Raw genomic sequence first — 21,221 nt, forward strand, 5'->3', positions numbered from 1 at the left:
TTCAAGGATCTGTGTACATGGACACCGAGATCTCTCTGCTCATCTACACTACTGAGAATCTTACCATTAGCCCTGTACTTTGCCTTCCGGTTACTCCTACCAAAGTGCATCACCTCACACTTGTCTGCATTAAACTCCATTTGCCACCTCTCAGCCCAGATCTGCAGCTTATCTCTGTCTCTCTGCAACCTACAGCATCCTTCGTCACTATCCACAACTCCACCGACATTAGTGTCGTCCGCAAATTTACTAACCCATCCTTCTACGCCCTCATCCAGGTCATTTATAAAAATGACAAACAGCAGTGGACCCAACACCTACCCTTGTGGTACACCATTAGTAACTGGTCTCCAGGATGAACATTTCCCATCAACTACCACCCTCTGTCTTCTTTCAGCAAGCCAATATCCGATCCAAACTGCTATATCTCCCACAATTCCATTCCTCCGCATTTTGTTGGAAGTTGCTGGATTTAGATGCTTTAAAAGAAATAGAGAGGGTGGGAAAAGAGGTGGGGGAGTGGATTGCTAGTCAGGGCGAGTATAGCAGCTACTGAAAGGCAGTTCATGAATGATATGTCTACAGAGTCAGTTTGGGTTGAGTTCAGGAACAAGAAAGAAGCAGTCACTTTACTGGGGGTTTTTACAGACCTCCTAATAGTTGCAGAGAAGTAGAGGAGTGGATTGGGAGGCTGATACTGGAAAGGTGTAGAAGTCACAGTGTTGAGTTCATGGGTGACTTCAACTTTCCAAATATTGATTGGAAACATTTAAGTTGTAATAGTTTAGATGGAATGGATTTTGTCCAGTGTGTTCAGGAAAGATTCCTGACACAGTATGTAGATGGACCAACACGAGGACAGGCCACTTTGGATTTGGTGCTTGGCAGCGAACCGGGCCAAGTGTTAGACCTGTTGGTAGGAGAGCATTTTGGCAGGAGCGATCATAACTCTGTTTCCTTCACAATTGTCATGGATAAGGATAGGTACATATGGCAGAGTAAAGTTTATAATTGGGGGAAGGGTAATTACAATTCATAACATAAAATGGGAACAAATGCTGTCCGGGAAGAGCACTACAGAAATCTGGAGATTGCTTAAGGAATGCATACTGCATGTGCTTGATATGTTTGTCCCTAGCAGGCAGAGAGGATGTGGCTGAGTGAGGGAGCCATGGTTCTCGAGAGAGATTGAACAACTGGTTAAGAGGAAGAAGGAGGCTTATGTAAGGTTTAGAAAAAGAGGAACGGAAAAGGCTCTAGAGGGATACAAGTTAGCCAGGAAGGAGCTGAAGAAAGGGCTTAGGAGAGCTATGAGGGGGCATGAGAAAGCCTTTGGCTAATAGGATCAAGGCTTTTTACATGTATGTGCAGAACAAGAGAATGACCAGAGAAAGGATTGTAAAGGGAATTTGTGCATAGAGCCTAAGGAGGTAGGAGAGGTCCTTAATGAATCGGTATTCACAACTGACAGGGACCTCGTTGTAGAGGAGGGCATTGTGAAACAGGCAGCTAGTCTAGAGGAGGTTGATATTAGTAAAGAAGATGTGCTAGGAATTCTGAGGAAGTTGAATTCTGAGGAAGTTAAATCCCACCGGGCTTGGTGGGATTTATCCAAGGATTCTATGGGAAGTGAAGGACTAGATCACAGGGCCTTTGGCAATGATCTCTTTGTCCTCACTGTCCACGGGTGTAGTGCCGGAAGATTGGAAAGAGGCAAACGTCATTCTTTTATTCAAAAAAGGGAACAGGGATAACCCTGGAAATTACAGGCCAGTTAGTCTTATGTCAGTGGTGGGCAAATTATTGGAAAGGGCACTGAGAGACAGGATTTATGATCACTTGGAAAGGCACAGTTTGATTCGTGATAGTCAGCATGGATTTGTGAGGGGTAGATCATGCCTCACAAACCTTGTTGAATTCTTTGAAGAGCTGACCAAACACATGGATGAAGGTAGAGCAGTGGATGTGGTATACTTGGATTTATCCATGCATTTGATAAGTTTCCCCATGGTAGGCTCATGCAGAAGGTAAGGAGGCATGGGATTTGGGGGGAATATGGCAGATTGTCCTCTAACGGTCAGCCAATCCTGAATCCAAAGGGTGGTAGTGGATGGAAAATATTCAACATGGTGCTCAGTTACGAGTGGTGTACCACAAGGATCTGTTCTGGACCTCTTCTATCTGTGGTTTTTGTAAATGATTTGGATGAAGGAATGGAAGGGTGGATTAGTAAGTTTGCGGACGATATGAAGATGGGTCATGTTGTGGACAGGGCTGATCTGGGTTACAAAGGGACTTTGATAGAATGCAGAGCTGAGCTGAGAAGTGGCAGATGGAGTTTAACCCTGAAAAGTGTGAGGTGATTCATTTTGGAAGGACAAATTTGAAAGCAGAATACAGGGTTAATGGAAAGATTCTTGGCAGTGTGGAGAAGCAGAGAGATCTTGCTGTTCATGTCCACAGTTCCCTGAGAGCTGCCACCCAGATAGATAGAGTTGTTAAAGAAGGCATATGGTGTGTTAGATTACATTAATAGAGGGATTGCATTCAAGAGCTGTGAAGTTATGCTCCAGCTGTACAAAAGCCTGGTTCAGCCACATCCAGAGTATTGTGCCCAATTCTGGTCACCTCATTACAGGAAAGATGTGGAAGCATTATAAAAGGTGCAGAGGAGATTTACCAGGATGTTGCCTGGAGTGGAGGGAAAGTCTTATGAGGAAAGGTTGAGAGAGCTAGGGCTTTTCTCTTTAGAACGATGAAGGATGAGAGGTGACTTGATAGAGGTGTACAAAATGATCAGAGGTATAGATAGAGTAGACAGCCAGAGACTTTTTCCTAGGGTGGAGGTAGCTTTTACGAGGGGACATAGTTTTAAAGCGAGTGGAGGTAGATATAGGGGAGACATCAGAAGTAGATTCTTTACTCAGAGAGTGGTAGGGACGTGGAATGCATTGCCGGAGAGGGTAGTGGAGTCGGCCTCATTAGGGGCATTTAAGCAGCTATTTGACAGGCATATGGATGATAGTGTAAGGTAGGGGTGGAAGTTAGATAGACCATAGGTTTAGGGTAAAAGTTTGGCACAACATCATGGGCTGAAGGGCCTGTACTGTGCTGAACTGTTCTATGTTCTATCTCCATTAAAGGAGTTTCAAAAAAGAAGCCAAAATATCAGAGCTTAAATAAATTGCCCAAGTTACAATCATCAAGTTTGATCAGACTTAAGCTCCGTTATAACGATCAAATTTTCATAAAATTATCAAAAATAGAATGATAGAAAAAAAAATCCCAATGGAACCTATCAATCACAAAAGAAACTTGAGATCAAACTCAGAGCCAGTTTCAGAAACCTCTTTCAAACAACATACTTGCTTTCTTTAAAGGAATATGTTACATTTGCTGCTCATCTTTCATCAAATCATAAACCTGTTTCTGTACATTAATATCAAACAATCTCACAGATATGCAAAATTTAAAGAATTTTTTTTAGTGATTAGTATAATAAGTTCCAATATAATAAGCTATATAAGGTAGATAATATCCCAACTAGCACCTCACAAAATTGATTCACAACACTGGGTCCACTCATGAGGGAAGCTTATCCTGGCAGTGGGAATCAATGGGTATCAATAACCAATGGGTGTGAAGGGGACACATTGGCCTAGTGGTATTATTGCTGGACTGCTAATCCAGAAACCCGGATAATATCCTGGGGGACCTGGCTTCAAATGCTGCCGCGGCAGATGGTGGAATTTGAATTCAATAAATATCTGGAATTAAGAATCTAATGATGATTTTAAATACATTGTCCATTGTTTGAAAACCCCATCTGGTTCACCAATGCCCTTTAGGGAAGGAAACTGCTATCCTTGCCTGGCCTGGCCTACATGTGACTCTACACCCACAGCAATGTGGTTGACTCTTAACTGCCCTGTGGGCAATTAGGGATGGAAATATATGTTACCTAGCCAGCAATGCCCTCATCTTGTGAATGAATGGAGGAATTACCCCTGTCATTGTGGATCAAGTATTGATCTTTGTTTCTAAATGGGGTAAAACCAGCCCTGCTCATCAGAAACCAAAATTTTACAGAATGGCCTCTCAACAGGTAAAGAGAAAGATAAAGTCGTCATAGTCCCAGAGGACCGTAGGGCTGTTCTCTCACAAAAGAGAGATAGGTGGTGGGACCTGAACACTCAGATGCAGGGGAAGCTAAATGCTTCTTTTATACTGCGAAAAAATGCCCGTTGTTGTATTAGTCAATCGAATGCATGTGTAGATTGGGCAGGGGTCACCCAATTCCAAACTTGAGAGTGACGTATCTGTCTGAGACCCACGAAACAAACGTGGTGCATGTCAATTTCTGCCCATAGCTTCCTACTCCTTTCCCAAAGACAAATGTTGGTAAAATCATTGTCAGGAGAAAACTCCTCCTTTTCTAAGCCTCATGTCCTTCCTTAATAAGCACAGAAGCCATTGAGAAAAGGAGTAGAGATAATGGGAACTGCAGATGCTGGAGATTCCAAGATAATAAAATGTGAGGCTGGATGAACACAGCAGGCCAAGCAGCATCTCAGGAGCACAAAAGCTGACGTTTCGGGCCTAGACCCTTCATCAGAGAGGGGGATGGGGTGAGGGAACTGGAATAAATAGGGAGAGAGGGGGAGGCGGACCGAAGATGGAGAGTAAAGAAGATAGGTGGAGAGAGTGTAGGTGGGGAGGTAGGGAGGGGATAGGTCAGTCCAGGGAAGACGGACAGGTCAAGGAGGTGGGATGAGGTTAGTAGGTAGCTGGGGGTGCGGCTTGGGGTGGGAGGAAGGGATGGGTGAGAGGAAGAACCGGTTAGGGAGGCAGAGACAGGTTGGACTGGTTTTGGGATGCAGTGGGTGGGGGGGAAGAGCTGGGCTGGTTGTGTGGTGCAGTGGGGGGAGGGGATGAACTGGGCTGGTTTAGGGATGTAGTAGGGGAAGGGGAGATTTTGAAACTGGTGAAGTCCACATTGATACCATATGGCTGCAGGGTTCCCAGGCGGAATATGAGTTGCTGTTCCTGCAACCTTCGGGTGGCATCATTGTGGCAGTGCAGGAGGCCCATGATGGACATGTCATCAAGAGAATGGGAGGGGGAGTGGAAATGGTTTGCGACTGGGAGGTGCAGTTGTTTGTTGCGAACTGAGCGGAGGTGTTCTGCAAAGCGGTCCCCACGCCTCCGCTTGGTTTCCCCAATGTAGAGGAAGCCGCACCGGGTACAGTGGATGCAGTATACCACATTGGCAGATGTGCAGGTGAACCTCTGCTTAATGTGGAATGTCATCTTGGGGCCTGGGATGGGGGTGAGGGAGGAGGTGTGCGGACAAGTGTAGCATTTCCTGCGATTGCAGGGGAAGGTGCCGGGTGTGGTGGGGTTGGAGGGCAGTGTGGAGCGAACAAGGGAGTCACGGAGAGAGTGGTCTCTCCGGAAAGCAGACAGGGGAGGGGATGGAAAAATGTCTTGGGTGGTGGGGTCGGATTGTAAATGGCGGAAATGTCGGAGGATAATGCGTTGTATCCGGAGGTTGGTAGGGTGGTGTGTGAGAACGAGGGGGATCCTCTTGGGGCGGTTGTGGCGGGGGCGGGGTGTGAGGGATGTGTCGCGGGAAATGCGGGAGACACGGTCAAGGGCGTTCTTGATCACCGTGGGGGGAAAGTTGCGGTCCTTAAAGAACTTGGACATCTGGGATGTGCGGGAGTGGAATGTCTTATCGTGGGAGCAGATGCGGCGGAGGCGGGGGAATTGGGAATAGGGGATGGAATTTTTGCAGGAGGGTGGGTGGGAGGAGGTGTATTCTATGTAGCTGTGGGAGTCGGTGGGCTTGAAATGGACATCAGTTACAAGCTGGTTGCCTAAGATGGAGACTGAGAGGTCCAGGAAGGTGAGGGATGTGCTGGAGATGGCCCAGGTGAACTGAAGGTTGGGGTGGAAGGTGTTGGTGAAGTGGATGAACTGTTCGAGCTCCTCTGGGGAGCAAGAGGCGGCGCCGATACAGTCATCAATGTACCGGAGGAAGAGGTGGGGTTTGGGGCCTGTGTAGGTGCAGAAGAGGGACTGTTCCACGTAACCTACAAAGAGACAGGCATAGCTGGGGCCCATGCGGGTGCCCATGGCCACCCCCTTAGTCTGTAGGAAGTGGGAGGAGTCAAAAGAGAAGTTGTTGAGTGTGAGGACGAGTTCAGCTAGGCGGATGAGAGTGTCGGTGGAGGGGGCCTGGTCGGGCCTGCGGGACAGGATTTATTTGCATGTTGCTGCAGTCACCGAGAGTGATAGTTCACTGCACTTCTCAAATGCGCTCTTTTACAGATCACAGCAGAATTGCTGTGTATGTGGATAACACTGCCACAACCAATTATAATCAAACCACGGTCCTTGCTGAAAAGCATTGCTCACTGCATCATTTAAATGCAACTTGTTGAAAAGGTATTTCATCTTTTACGATGCAGGGACTGACTTGACACAGCCTGGACATGCTGTGAAGCCCAGCAGGAGCACTTGTGCATTTGTACATGCTGGTGCACATCTGTACAGGAAATGTTATAGCACATGAGGAGGAATGTTAACAGAGGCACCTCAGACTACACAGATTATACAGAGGACTTGCATTCCCAAGTGGTAGCTTTGCTTCTTTTCCATGAATTCTTTTGCTCGTCCATAACTTAATTCAAACTGTTTGGCAAGCAGCGTTTGCAATAAGCTTTCATCTCCTGTGTTCAAGATGTATTTAATCTTCCTGCAGTGTTACTTGGCTTGGTTTATTCAGAAATAATCAGTGAATGTGACAATTTGTTGGTGATTCGAAGAGCCATGGACCTATTCAGCTACACTGTCAAGGCTTGGTATGGGTAACAAATGGTTTACCAGTGGTCTGCTCTTGATACTGAGGCATTTTCTCAGCTAGAGCAGAGAGAGGTTAATTTTCTGGTGGCTATTCTATTCCAGACTTAAGCCTGGAAAAGTGGTAAACCATTTTTTACCTTCACCTGATAGAAGCCTCATCGAGATCATTGCAGAAATTAGCTAAAAGGGTAATGGATCTCCACAGTTACGTATGAATAATTACAATTCATGGCACTTAGTCAGGAAGATGTGGTAGTGTTCATATCTACAGAAAAATGTCCTTCCTTTGATGCATTCCATTTTGAGTAATAGAGTACCCTTAACATGCCGTCTTGTGCCTGGATGAATACACTGCATTGTTTCATTCCCTCGTACAGGACTTTTGAGACTGGAATTAGACTCAGAGATTCAGAAAGTGAACAGCGCAGAATGCCAGACTGCCCATCATGTCCATGCCAGTCAACAAAGATCTGACAGCACTAATCATAATTTCCAGCTTTTGGCCCATCATTCTGGAGACAGTGGGATGAAGTGAATGTCTAAATTCTGCTTAAATGTTATAAGGGATTCTGACACTACCGCTTTTTCAGGCAAGGGGTTCCAGACTCCAATCAACTGCTGAGTGAAAAAGATTCTCCTCAACACTCCTCTTAGCCATCTACTTCTTATTATCTATGACTTCTGGTTAATGATTAGATTAGATTCCCTATAGTGTGGAAACAAGCCCTTCAGCCCAACAAGTCCACACCACCCCTTGCAGCATCCCACCCAGACCCATCCCCCTATAACCCACACACCCCTGAACACTACGGGCAATTTAGCGTGGCCAATCCACCCAGCCTGCACATCTTTGGACTGTGGGAGGAAACCAGAGCACCCAAAGGGAACCCACACAGACAAGGGAGAATGTGCAAACTCCACACAGGCAGTTACCCGAGGCAGGAATTGAACCCGGGTGCCTGGTGCTGTGAGGCTGCAGTGCTGACCACTGAGTCACTGTGCTGCCAAATGACTTCTCTACTAATGGAAAATGTGCCTTCCTATCCACTCTATCTGTGCCACTTATAACCTTATGCACCTCCATCATGTCCCTTTCAACCTTTCATGAGGCGATAACTGACAGTATTGATGAGGATAACATATTTGATGTGGTCTATATGGACTTTAGCAAGGCTTTGACAAGGTCCATTATGGCAGACTGGTCAACTTTGGCTGCTTCAAAGAAAACAGCCTGAACCTATAAAGTATTTCCTTATATCCTTGAGACTCCAGCCCAGGCAGCATCCTGGTAAATCTTCACAGCACCCTTTCTCTCATGCAATCACAAATTTCCCATAATGTACTGACCAGGTGGCACGCAATACTCCAGTTGTGGCCCAACCAGTGTTTTATGAAGTCCTGCACAACTCTCCTGCTCTTGTATTCTCTGCTTCAGTTAATAAAGGCAAGTATTTCACACAAAATAAAAACCGAAAGAACTGCAGATGCTGTAAATCAGGAGCCAAAAATGTTGTTGGAGAAGCTCAGCAGGTCTGGCAGCATCTGTGAAGTAATAATCAGAGTTAACATTAACACTGATTTTTTTTCTCCATGGATACTACCAGACCTACTGAGCTTTTCCAGCAACTTCTGTTTTTGTTCCAAGTATCCCACATACCTTCCTAACTACTTTATCTGCTTGCCCTGCTACTTATAGATTTCTATGGATAAGCACACCATAATCCCTCTGATCTTCAGTGCTTTCAGGGTCCCACCATTAATAGAGTAATTTGCTGTCATTTTAACCCTCTCCAAGTATACTTCCTCACACTTTTCTGGGTTGAATTCCATTTGCTGCCCCTCTGCCTACTGAGCCAGTCCATAGGTAGCCTGTGTATGGCTGTCCTCTAAAACATCTATCATCCTGTCAATTTTAATAGAAGAACACACTCTTTATTCTTTATCATACTGATTCTTCATCATACTCCCCTGTATTTAATTCCAAACCAGTAGGGTATACCACAAGTAGCAAGGGCCCCAATACCGAGACCCGTGGAACCTCACTGGAAACAGACGCCCATTTACAGAAAGATTCCTCTACCATCACCCTCTGATCCCTGCCTGATGGTCAATTGTGGATCCAACATGCCATTGTCCTTTGGATCCCAAAGGCTTTTACTTTTCTGACCAGTCTACCATAAGGGACCTTGTGAAAGCCTTGCTAAAGTCCATGTAGACCACATCAAATGCATTACCCTCAAAACATTCAATCAAATTTGTCAAATACAATCTTCCTTTATCAAACCCTTGCTGACCATCCCCTATTGAGTGATTAATTAATGTCACTCCAAGTGCAGATATATTCTTTCCCTCGCTACCTCCCATTAACTTCTCTTTTTGTTCTTAATCCTAACCTTTATGTTACCTGACATCCAAGGTTCTCCGATCTTGGTCCCACTCTTTGTCAGAATGGGAACATGTCTGCCCCTTACTTTTGCTATTTTCTCCTTGAATGCCTCCCACTATTCTGATAGTTTTAATTGCAAGTAGCTGCTCCCAGTCCACATGGACCAAGTTGTATCTTAGTAAAATTAGACTTGCCCAGTTTAGAACTTTCATCCCCATTTCATCAAAATCCTTTCCCATAACCATCCAGAATCTAAGTTATGATCACTATCTCCAAATTGCTCCCCTGCTGATATGCCTTCCATCTGCCCAATTTCAATTCCAAATATTAGGCTCTGGACCACCCCCTCCCTGTGGGCTTTCAACTGCTGGGCAAAAAGGTTCTCCTGGATGCAGTTTATGAATTTATTTCCCTCCCCACCTTAGACAGGTCAAAGAGGCTTCGGAGGGAGGAGGCCTCTTTGGCCTGATTGTCTCCTCTCACTCGATCTTCTCCTTTATCCATCTTCTATCTGCCTCCCCCTGTCTCCCTATTTATTTCAGAATCCCCTTCCCCTCCCCCATTTCTGAAGAAGGGTCCTGACCTGAAAAGTCAAGCTTTCCTGCTCCTCTGATGCTGCTTGACCTGCTGTGTTCATCCAGCTTCACACTGTGTTATCTCAGGTAATGTGAGGTAATGATTTAGGAGTGGTTAATGTTCATGTCACATTGGCTGCACCCAATCTACTGATGTCACGCACAATATACAGGTGGAAACATTCTACCTTCATGTTTGGACAAAACAGATAACATCATAGTAACTATGGAATCACAGTACAGAAAGAGCCCATTCAACACTGACCCTCTAAAAAGCATCCCACCCAGGCCATGCCCCCTACCCTAACCCTGTGACCCCACATTTCCCATGGCTAATCCACCCAACTTGTACATCTTTGGGTGATTTAGCACACACAATCCACCCAACCTGCATATCTTGGGACTGTGGGAGGAAACTGGAACACCCACACTGACACAGCAACAATGTGCAAACCCGACACAGACAGTAACCCAAGACTGGAGTTGAACCCAGGTCAGTAGCGCGGTGAGGTAACAGTTCAAGCCACTGAGCCACCATGCGTGACTTACTGTAGCTCTATTCATTGCGATCATGCAATAAAGTTTTGTGCTATCTAAGAACAGTCATAGATCTTTCATAGATACCGTATAGTGATGCATCCTCCACTAGTAACCATTGTATAGGCCCCAAGACAAAGCAAAGACAGAGGGAGATTGGTAGCAATGGCTGACCCTAAAAACTCTTACTCACAATCACATACTGGTCAAGGTGGCGGGACCCACAAAGTGCCAACAATGGCCATCTGGAAAAATAAGAGGCAACCAAGATCATAGATGACATTATGATACAGGTCGGTTATGGTGTAATCGAACTCTAGAACAACTGCAAGAGGCTGAATGGTGTTCTGTTCCAATGCCCCTTTTGTAAAACAAAACATTGCATATATCATAAAGTGTGAAAATATAATTGATGAAGCATTAGTGTTCAGGATTGCATGCACAGTGTTGGGGACTGGGAAGATTGATGGAAGCGAAATTCAGTGCAGAAAAGTAAAGGGGGATCGATTGTGGTCAGAGGAGCAAGGAGACACTGTATAAACGAAATGCACCACTTTAAAACAGGGGTGAGGACAGAGATGTCGAACAATATTTGGGCACAAATCTTTGAAGACAGCAGGAAAGGTTAACAAAACGGCACATTGACTTTATAATAGGCACACAGTACAATACTCAGGAACTTAAGGTAAATCATATGAAAATGGATTGAACCCCATTGTGTCCATTGTTATGTAAGATGTCCAAGTCTTGGCACTACCCTATCAGAAGAAGGTAAAGACTTTGGAACAGGACAGAATGAATAGAATGGACTGCCTCATGAATGAAGCTCACCACCACCGTCTCTAAGGGAACTAGGGACAGACAATAAACACTGGTTTGGCCAGCAAAACCACATCACATGAATTAATAAACAAGAAGAGAACAGACATAGAGATGAGGAAGACAGTCACTCGGATAGACTTGGGATTCTGGGGATGAGCAGAGGAGGCTAAAAGGAGATTAAATAGTATCTAAGGAGAGTAAATCAGCTGAAAAGTGTAACCGATTGGCGGACGGTACCAAGTTAAAGTGATGGGCGAAGGAAACATAAGCACATCCCTGCAGCAGCAGAGAAGAGTTTGGAGCTGTCACCACAGAATGTCAGCAAGTCCTTTGAAATAAAATGTAGTTTCCTGCCTTGATTGGATACACTTCACCAGACCTGTCAAGAAACAAATCTTCCAGAGCATATTAAAAAATCATGCTCAAATTAGCTGGTACTGAAATAGTTCTTTAATGTAATGAGAAAGTTGGCTTTGTCATTTACTTCACATGAGGAAGTGTCGACATTTTTAAATGTTCAAATTGTTCTATCAACAGGTTCCTCTGATTAGTGCAATAGCAATTCTCCCCAATATAAATCAGCCTTTTATCTGAAGCACTATCATGGATAGTGAAAGGGAGCATACTCTGATTAAAAGGATCCTGACTTCTATTGTACTGTGCAATTGTTTCAAGTAAAGATTCACCACAATTCATCAGACATTCTTCTTGTCCTACATGCTAATTCTTCAGGAGTGGATGTAATTAGAAGTGATTCTAATGGTGTAAAATAGCATTTAACATTGATAAATCTCTTACTGAGTCGGAGAAATAATACAGATGACTGAATTATTGCGAAAATCTTTAAAAGATCAAGGTCACAGAGATGCAAGGTTCATCTCCATGAAAAAATAATTAATCTTCATTGCCTTTTACACTGCACAGTTGCCTCTGCACAGAGAGCTTTTCATTTTTAAAATTCAGATGGACAGTGTGTGAACATTTACAATTGTAAACCATATTCCATATTCTCTGTAGCTATGGTCGACAATCGACTGTTCATAGATTTTGGAGAGCAATGAACATATTTTTCTATACTGAATGCTTCCATTCCTCTATTATTGTCAATAAAACAGGTAGGGGAGTCTAAAACTAGAGGGCATAGGATTAGGGTGAGAGGGGAAAGATTTAAAATAGACCTCGGGGGCAGCATTTTCATGCAGAGGGTGGTGTGTATGGAATGAGCTGCCGGAGGAAGTGATGGAGGCTGGTACAATTACAACATTTAAAAGGTATCTGAATGGGTACATGACTAGGAAGGGTTTAGAGTGATATGGGCCAAATGCTGGTAAATGGGACCAGATTTATAAAGGACATCTGAGTAGGACCAAAGGGACTGTTCCTATGCTGTACATCTCTATGAATCTATGATAGGCCCTAATGGAGAGAAAAAGACCGTACAACTAACACAGCTGTGGAAAAATGCAGTGTCAAATCTTGTTCAGGTGGCAGAGGCCTGGCTGGAGATTTGGGGAGGGGTGTTTCCTTCCTCTTCCAGCCAAGCCCCATTGAATCCAAGGACAAGATGTTCCTGGTGAGATCTTCACATGGAATTTAGGCTCTGGGGCGGTGAACAGAGGCTGGCAGCTACTGCACGCCTTAGTGCCATGGAAAGAGTTACAGCTGCTGCCGGAAGGGCACAAGGAATCCTAGACACCAAGGGGCGAGGCGATTTGTGGGGGAGACAGAGCCTGAGGCTTGGGGCTGCAGTGGGATAGTGTCTATACCCTTGACTGGCTTTGACTGAGGGACCTCAGCCATCAAGCTCTGTTTGGTTTACCTTGGAGCTGAGTAATAGAACGTAGAACATAGAACAATACAGCGGGGAACAGGCCCTTCGACCCTCGATGTTGCGCCGAACTGTGAACTAATCTAACCCCCCACCCTACACTATCCCATCATCACCCATATGCTTATCCAAGGACTGTTTAAATGCCCCTAATGTGGCTGAGTTAACTACATTGCCAGGCAGTGCGTTCCATACCCTTACCACTCTCTGAGTAAAGAATCTGCCTCTGACATCTGTCTTAAATCTATCACCCCTCAATTTGCAACTATGCCTCCTCGTACAAGTCAAGGCACGTCATTCTTTACGTGATCCCCAAATGGCACAGCAAGCATCTCAATTGGCCACAGGGTGAGAAGGTTGAAAATGGGGCTTCAGAGCTTGGATTTTATCCCAACGGAGGCAATTCAGTTTGGATATGTGTCCACTCCATAAAATGTAGTATTTTTCCCATTCTAAGCTCCCACCTCCAGAAGGACAGGATTCTGGACATTACAACATGTCAATTACAATACTGGATTCTAATGTAAGGGGCACTCTCAGAAGCAAGTAAGCAAGAGTAGGCTATTCAGCCCTTCAAGCCTACTGTGCCATTCAATATGATCATGGCTGATCATCCAACTCAGGACCTTGTTCCTGTGTTCTCCCCTTTTACCTCATATTTAACTATATGGAGCAAGAAGCCCTCCCTATTTTATAATTCCATTTCCTTTGGAATCAAGGCCATCAGTCCATTTGCCCTCCCTGATGAATTTGGTTGCTAGCTTTTTGTGGTTTATGCACAAAGGCCCCCAAATCCCTCAGTGATGTGGCTTTCTACAACTGTTTCCCCATTTAAAAATATTGAATAATATTCAACATGCAGCAAAGCAACAGGACAAGATTCCCAAACAGGTAATTGAATGGAGAGGTCACCCAGGCCGGGTTCTCACTGAGTTAGAACGAGAGAGGAAATGTTGCTACTTGCCCCATTTGCTAGAACTATGATGGGGTCCCTCTCTCTTGCTGTTTACCTAAAGTTTTCCTACCTTTCTTCTTCCAAGTATTTGTTTTTTTTCACAGTTGACCAAGAACAATTCCCATATAGGCAGATCTGTGAGATGAAAACCCATTTCAAACTAAAATTGACACTGTTGGGTATTTCTGCAATGTTTTGTTATTATTACAGTTTTCCAGCATCAGTGGAACTTTGCTGTTGCTGTGACATTAAATGGCACTGTCAATATTGAAAAATATTCCCAGGAACCTCAAGGAGAGAGCTGATCAAGAATAAGGTGACACCAAGTGACAAAAAGAAATATAAAGACAGATGACCAAAAAATTTTTCCAAATATTAGGCATAATTTTAAAAGGGAAAAGAGAGGATGAGAGGTTGAATTGAGGAATTTCAGAGTTCTGGGCTGTAATTTCTAATGATGGCACTGCCAAAGGTTATAATCAGAGTCATTCAAGTTGTCCGATTGGAGGAGTTATAACTGAGTCTTTTAGGGCAGGAGAAACTTAAACAGAAATGCACTGTCGGGAAAAAAAATGGAAGCCAGGCAAAAGCAGGGAAAGGAGCGCGCTGCCACCGCAGCACCCCACCCATCCCTTCCCCATGACCAACACCTGTCCCAGTGTAACAGAGCCTGTGCTGGCCCTACCAATCTGTACAGCCATTCTCAGCCTGAGAGAGGAACAGAGTTATTCTTGTCTGTGAGGAACTGCCAATGATAATGATGGTACAGATATGGTCAGTTATCCTGACGCTCAACCTACTGAGTCTACATTCAAAGCTAAATTGTTTCACCCCGGGCAACATCCTGATTGATTGATTTTAGTGTCATGTGTACTGAAATACAGTGAATAGCTTTGTTTACGAATAGTACAGGCAGATCACAGCAAGCAAAGTGTGTACAGATCAGAAAGACTTAGAGGCGTACAGGTTTCATTGCAGGGTACATTATTTGATACTAGAGTCCATTCAACAGTCTGACAACGGCCAGAAGGAAGTAGTTCCTGAACCTGCTTGTGCGTGAGTTCAGGTTGCTGTATTTTCTACCTGATGAAGAAGCTGTGAGAGATCATTACCAGGGTGTGATGGGCCTTTAATGATGTTGGCTGCCTTTCTGCGGCAGTGGGCCATGCAAATGGAGGCCATGGATGGAAGGTTGGCTTCCGTCATGGTCTGGGCTATGCACATAACCTTCTGTAGTTTCTCACGGTCCTGGGCAGAGCAGTTGCTACACCAGGCTGTTATGTACCCGGACAGCGTGCTTTCAGTGGCACATCTGTAGAAGTTGGTGAGGGACCTCATGGACATGACAAATTTCCTGAGCCGCCTGAGGAAGAAGGGGCATTGTTGTGCCTTCTTGACTATCACATTTACATGGAAGTTCTGGACACATTGTCAGTTATCATCACTCTGAGGAACTTGATGCTGTTCAGCCTCTCAACCACAGATCCATTGATGTAGATGGGGGGCACATTCTCCTCCGTTTTTCTGAAGTTGATGATCAGTTCTTTAGTTTTACCAACGTTGAGAGACAGATTGTTTTCATTACACCACATCACCAAGCCCTCTATCTCTCTTCTGTATTTTGACTCGTCATTAGGTATCCGTCCTACTACGGCGGTGTCATCAGTGAATTTGTAGATGGTGTTCATTCGGAATGTAGCAACACAGTCGTGGGTGTATAGGTAGTACAGTAGGGGGCTGAGGACACATCCTTGGGGTCTCCAGTGTTGAGTGTTATTGTGGAGGAGGTGCAGTTACTTATCCTCACTGATTGCAGCCTATGTGTCAGAAAGCTAAGGATCCAGTTGCAGAGGACGGAGCTGAGACTACGGTCACACAGTTTGGAGATCAGCCCAGAGGGGATAATGATGTTGAAGGTGGAGATGTAGGCAAAGAGCAGGTGCCTGATATCGGTGTCTTTGTTGACCAGATGTTCCAGGGTTGGCATCCTCTGTGGACCTGTTATGTCAATGGGCAAACTATGAGGGATTGAGGCAGGTTGGGAGACTGGAGTAGACGTGAGCCATGGCTGGTCTCTCGGAGCACTTGATATTGAAGTCAGAGCTATTGTGCGGTAATCATTAAGGCACACTGCTTGTGTTTTCTTGGGTATGGGGATGATGGTGGTCTTAGAACATAGAACAGTACAGCACAGTACAGGCCCTTCGGCCCACTCTGCTGTGCTGATCGATTTCCCTAAAATAAGGTCAAACTAAGTATTGATTAGTCCTGTCCTTCAGAATTTTTTCTAATAATTTCCCTATCATTGATGTCAATCTACTTGGTCTGTAATTACCTGGCCTATCCCTACTGCCTTTCTTGAACAAAGGGACCACATTTGCCGTCTTCCAGACATCTGGCACTTCACCTGGGTCCAGTGAAGTATCAAATATCTCTGCCAGGGCCTTAGCTTTCTCCGTCCTTCCCTCCAATAGCAACCTGGAATACATCTCCTCAGGCCCTGGGGATTTATGTACCTTTGAGGGCCGAAGGGCCTGTACTGCACTGTAGTGTTCCGTGTTCTATGTTCTATGTTCTGCCCATTAAAACATCTAATACCTCCTCCTTGCTAACCTTAACGTGTCCTAGAACTTCACCATCCCAGCTGAAACCCCTGGCTACAATGTCTTTCTCCTCTGTGAATAAAGATGAGAAATATTCATTTAAGACTTCGCTCACATCCATTGGCTCCTCGCATGGTTTGCCGTTTTTGTCTCTAATACGTCCCATTATTTCCCAGGTAATCCTCTTACTTTTAATAAAATTATAAAATGCCGTAGGATTTTTCTTGATCCCATCTGCCAAAGACATTTTGTGGCCACTCCTTGCCCTCCTAATTTTCCTTTTGAGCAATCGTTTACACTCGCTATTTAAAGAGCCTTCCCTGTTATTAATGCACTGTACCTGACACATCTCTCCTCTTTTTCTTTACAAAACTCTCAATATCCATCAACGTGGGGGTTCCCTGGACCTGCTTTCCTTGCCCTTCACTCCTTGAGGAACATGCAGACCCTGAATTGTCACGGTACTACTTTTAAAAGACTTCAGCAGTGTAGACTTACCTGCAAGTAGGTGCCCCCAGGCTATGTTTGCCAGACCCTATCTAATGATTCTGAAATCAGCCTCCCCCCATTTTAGACTTACCTTGTGTACTACCCCTTTCCGCAATGATTTTGAAACCTCCAGAGTTGTCTCTAAGACACTCACCCACTGAAAATTAAATCGCTTGGTTAGTTTCATTGGTTAGATCGAGCCCTGCCCCATCTCTTATGGGGCTATCTATGTACCAGCATGGAAAGATCTCCTGGATGCTTCACTTCACCCTTCCTTCATCTGCAGATCCCTCAAAGTTAAATCATTAAATCACTCTGAGCAGCACAGGCTGAAATAAATACACCAGAACGCCTCTCACTTTCTCCCTGGTGCGGCATAAATGCAAAGCTTTTTTTTTCTCATTCTTATCCTTTTTCTTCCTTTTGCTCCTTCTTTCTAGTTCATTATTTCCTTGTCTCTCTCCTCTCTCGCGGGTGTGTGGCCTATGATGCCAAAAAGCAGATTACTGGCTCATCATCTCAGTTCTCAGAGTGGGCTTATCAGATGAAACGTCATCATTCCCGATCAATGTTGCTTCCCCTTTCATACACCAGAGTCTTGATTATGCCTTCCATTAGCTTTGGCTTTTCTCTTAACTTTGCAAAGTAAATATGGAAAACCCTCTAACTCAGTGGTAAGACTGAAAGAACATCGGCTTGGCTCAGTTGGTAGCTGCCATGCCTGGATTCAGAAGGTTCTGTGCCACACCTTCATGAGATGGGCTGTATTTGACCCTCCCCCGGCAGCAGATTTCAAGGCAACAGCTCCGTAAAATCCAGGGATTGGTCTTCCGCTCCATCCCAGCTTCCTGTCAAGGAAGCTGCACCACTGGGCCTGTTTAGGCCCTTAAGAACCCAGCTGCTATTGTGACTGGGTCAACATCCTGGAACCCAGCCCCCCTTCCAAATGGCACTGTCAGTGCCCCCTGTACCATATAGTTGGCAGCAGTTCAAGAAAGCAGCTCATCACCACCTTCTCATGGCAATCAGGAATGGGTGATTACCAGCTGGACTTGGCAGGCATGCCCATATCCCATGAAAATATATAAATATGTATAATAAAACACACACATATAAAATACCCACTTAAGGGAAGCCACCCTGACCCCACTGGGTTTTTTATAGCTACAGTCGAGGCCCACACAATGTGTGAACCCTGGCAGCTTTAATTGTGTGCACTGGCGTCAGGCAAAACCTTCTTTGCAGGCCCCCAGGCCCTATTGGAAACAAACCTGGCAGCTCCACTTCCACCACGTCCCCGATCCTCCCAAACTACCCCTCTCCTGCAACCCCTCCCACCCCACTTAACCCTGCTTCCAGCATCTTTACCCTGGCACATGCACCAGCTCACTCACCAACTTTGCTGAAATCCTGACCACTCCCACCCTGAGGGAAAAACCAGTAAAAAACACAGTTGTTGTCATCGTCAAACACTCACCAATGAGTGCGATTGTCCATCCAGGGAATTGCGTCATTACTCAGGCGTTCTCTATGTCCTCATGTGGCCAATGATCCTGATCCTAGAGCCACATCTTCACTCACACATTTTTGTTTCTTTTAATTAATTCGTTAACAAGATGAGGATGTCGCTGGCTCAGCAGCATTTATTGCCCATCCCCAAACCGCCCAGAGGGCAGTTAAAGATCATCCACATTGTTGTGGGTTTGGAGTCACATGTAGGCCAGACCAGGTAAGGAGGGCAGTTTCCTTGCCTAAAGGACATTAGTCAACCAGATGGGTTTTTCTGACAATCATCAATGGATTAATGGTCATCATTAGACCCTTGAATTCCAGGTTTTTTTTAATGAATTCAAATTCCACCATCTGCCAAGGCAGGATTCAAACCCAGGTCCCCAGCAGATTAACAGTCCCATGATTACACCACTCGGCCATCACCTCCCCATTGTTATCCATGACGACCCGTGTACTCCAGATTCTGAGATTGAGCTTCACTTTGGCTTTCAGACTGCACGTAGTTGAGCCCACTGGATGCAGTTTTCTGGCCATGATGGTGGAACTGACTTTTTTTAGGGCACCTCTCTCCTAGCCCCTTCCCTGAGCAGAGCGGATCCTAAAGAAGACTTCCATATGCTCTCTTTTCCAATTCCAAGAGTGAAATGACTGAGTCAAACCCCACTGCCTACATGCCAGTCTGAAGCTTAGGGACTCCCACATTTCACATTCCTGACCCCATCTCCTCTTACCAGTTTGCTGTAGGGTCTGTGTGTGTGTGTGTCTGTCTGTCTGTCTTTCTGTGTGTGTCTTCTAGTGTGTGTGTGTGTACGTGTGTGTGTGTGTGTGTGTGTGTGTATGTGTATACGTGTGTGTGTGTCTGTCTGTCTTCCTGTGTGTGTCTTTGTGTGTCTGTGTGTGTGTGTGTGTGTGTGTGTGTGTGTCAGTCTGTCTGTCTGTCTATCTATCTTCCTGTGTGTGTGTGTCTGTCTGTCTGTCTTCCTGTGTGTGTGTGTGTGTGTGTGTGTGTGTGTGTGTGTGTGTGTGTGTTTGTGTGTCTGTGCCCCCTTATATGGCGGGACATCTTCTAACGTGAGAATATTGTTGCAGTCAACAGACACAGTGTCCTTTATAGAACTTAGATCCAGTTCGAGTGGCAAGGAAACTTTGACGACTGGGCATCTCCCTCCAGCTGCAGCCTTCATCAAAGCCGTTGATATCACAGAAATATCTTTCACTTGGATCGCTATTGAGGACTTGGTTGACTTGATTGAAGCAAAAATCACATCATTAATACTCAGAAATTAATGTACTCTGGTTGTACTGGAATTCTGTTCTCGGGAACATAAGGCAAGTCAGGCCAATATGTACCTTCTGGACCCTGGGTCTGGCAGTTCCTTGGCCTGGCAGAACTGACTGCAGTCACAGTAGTGCCCACTGCTCATAGCTGGCGCTGTTGTGCTCTTAGTGATCACTGGCCAGCAGCTCTCTGTGACTGGGTGTCCCAGGAGAGAATTGGATGTGGTCATTAGTGGGGGGGAAGGAATGGGAAAATGGATATCTCACCTTAAAGTAAAACACTGCCTCTGGTGTTACATTGCTGTGGGATAGACATTGGGTGCATGGGAAGACTCAGGTGACATGTTTAAACAAGACCCCTTGTGCTCACTGTTTGTGTTGAACATTAACAAGATAAGTTTGAGTATAAAACAGAAAACCTTACTTTTGTACTTGAGTTATTCTCTATGAGAGGAGATTTTCTCTCGAGTTTGGTAGGATATCAAAGGGGGCAAAACCCTTGGGAAAATGACAGCATGGAGAGGCTATAAACCTGGAATACGTGCAGTAATGTAAATCATTCGAAATCATATCAGACACCACCAACATATTTGTCAATTTGCATTTGAATTCTGTTACAATGCTGAAAATGAACCATATGAAAACCTGTTTTGTTAGTGGCCCATACCTCTGCATCCACACTTAAATAAAAGATTATTGGGCCAGTTTCAGAATCCCTTTCAAAGAAAAAGGAATACATCCTGCTGTTAAATCTTTCAAAAAAGAAAATTTAATGCTACCAGCATTTCATGCTGCTTCCTTGCTATCACTATTCTTGAGGTTTGGATCACAAGACTTTAGATTAAATTTTTAAGCTGTGTCAATGATAAGAGAGCATGAAATCTGACGAGAACTGTGCTTGTTCTGATATACTGCAGACTTCTCCCAGGAGTGGAAGTGACATTTTCACGTACTGCCTTCTAATTTAGTTGCACATTAACGTTATGTGAATACAAAAGGTGAAGTAAAAGAAAATATTCTCAACAGTGCGGGAAAATCGCCTGAAGAAGCTAACTGAACATAAACTTTTCTGCTACTTTGTATTTTCGATGTCATTGCTGTCTGCCGCTTTAAAAACAGAGCAGAATGAATTATGAATCTCTTCACAACTGCTAAATTCAAATGTAATCAAAAAACTTCCTTTGTGAAAATGTCACAGAAACATGATATTGTTAGTGGGGGTTCTTCCCCCACTGTTAGACATAGCACCCTACTTACAGGTGGTGGTGGCATGGGGATAATGGCGCGAGCCTTGTTAATTCATCCAACCTCAAGGTCCAGGTTCAATTCCCACCAAAGCAGATGGGGGCTTCTAAGCTCAGCCCTTTTG

This window comes from Stegostoma tigrinum, chromosome 8 (genome assembly GCF_030684315.1).
Source record: "Stegostoma tigrinum isolate sSteTig4 chromosome 8, sSteTig4.hap1, whole genome shotgun sequence".
NCBI lineage: Eukaryota > Metazoa > Chordata > Chondrichthyes > Orectolobiformes > Stegostomatidae > Stegostoma > Stegostoma tigrinum.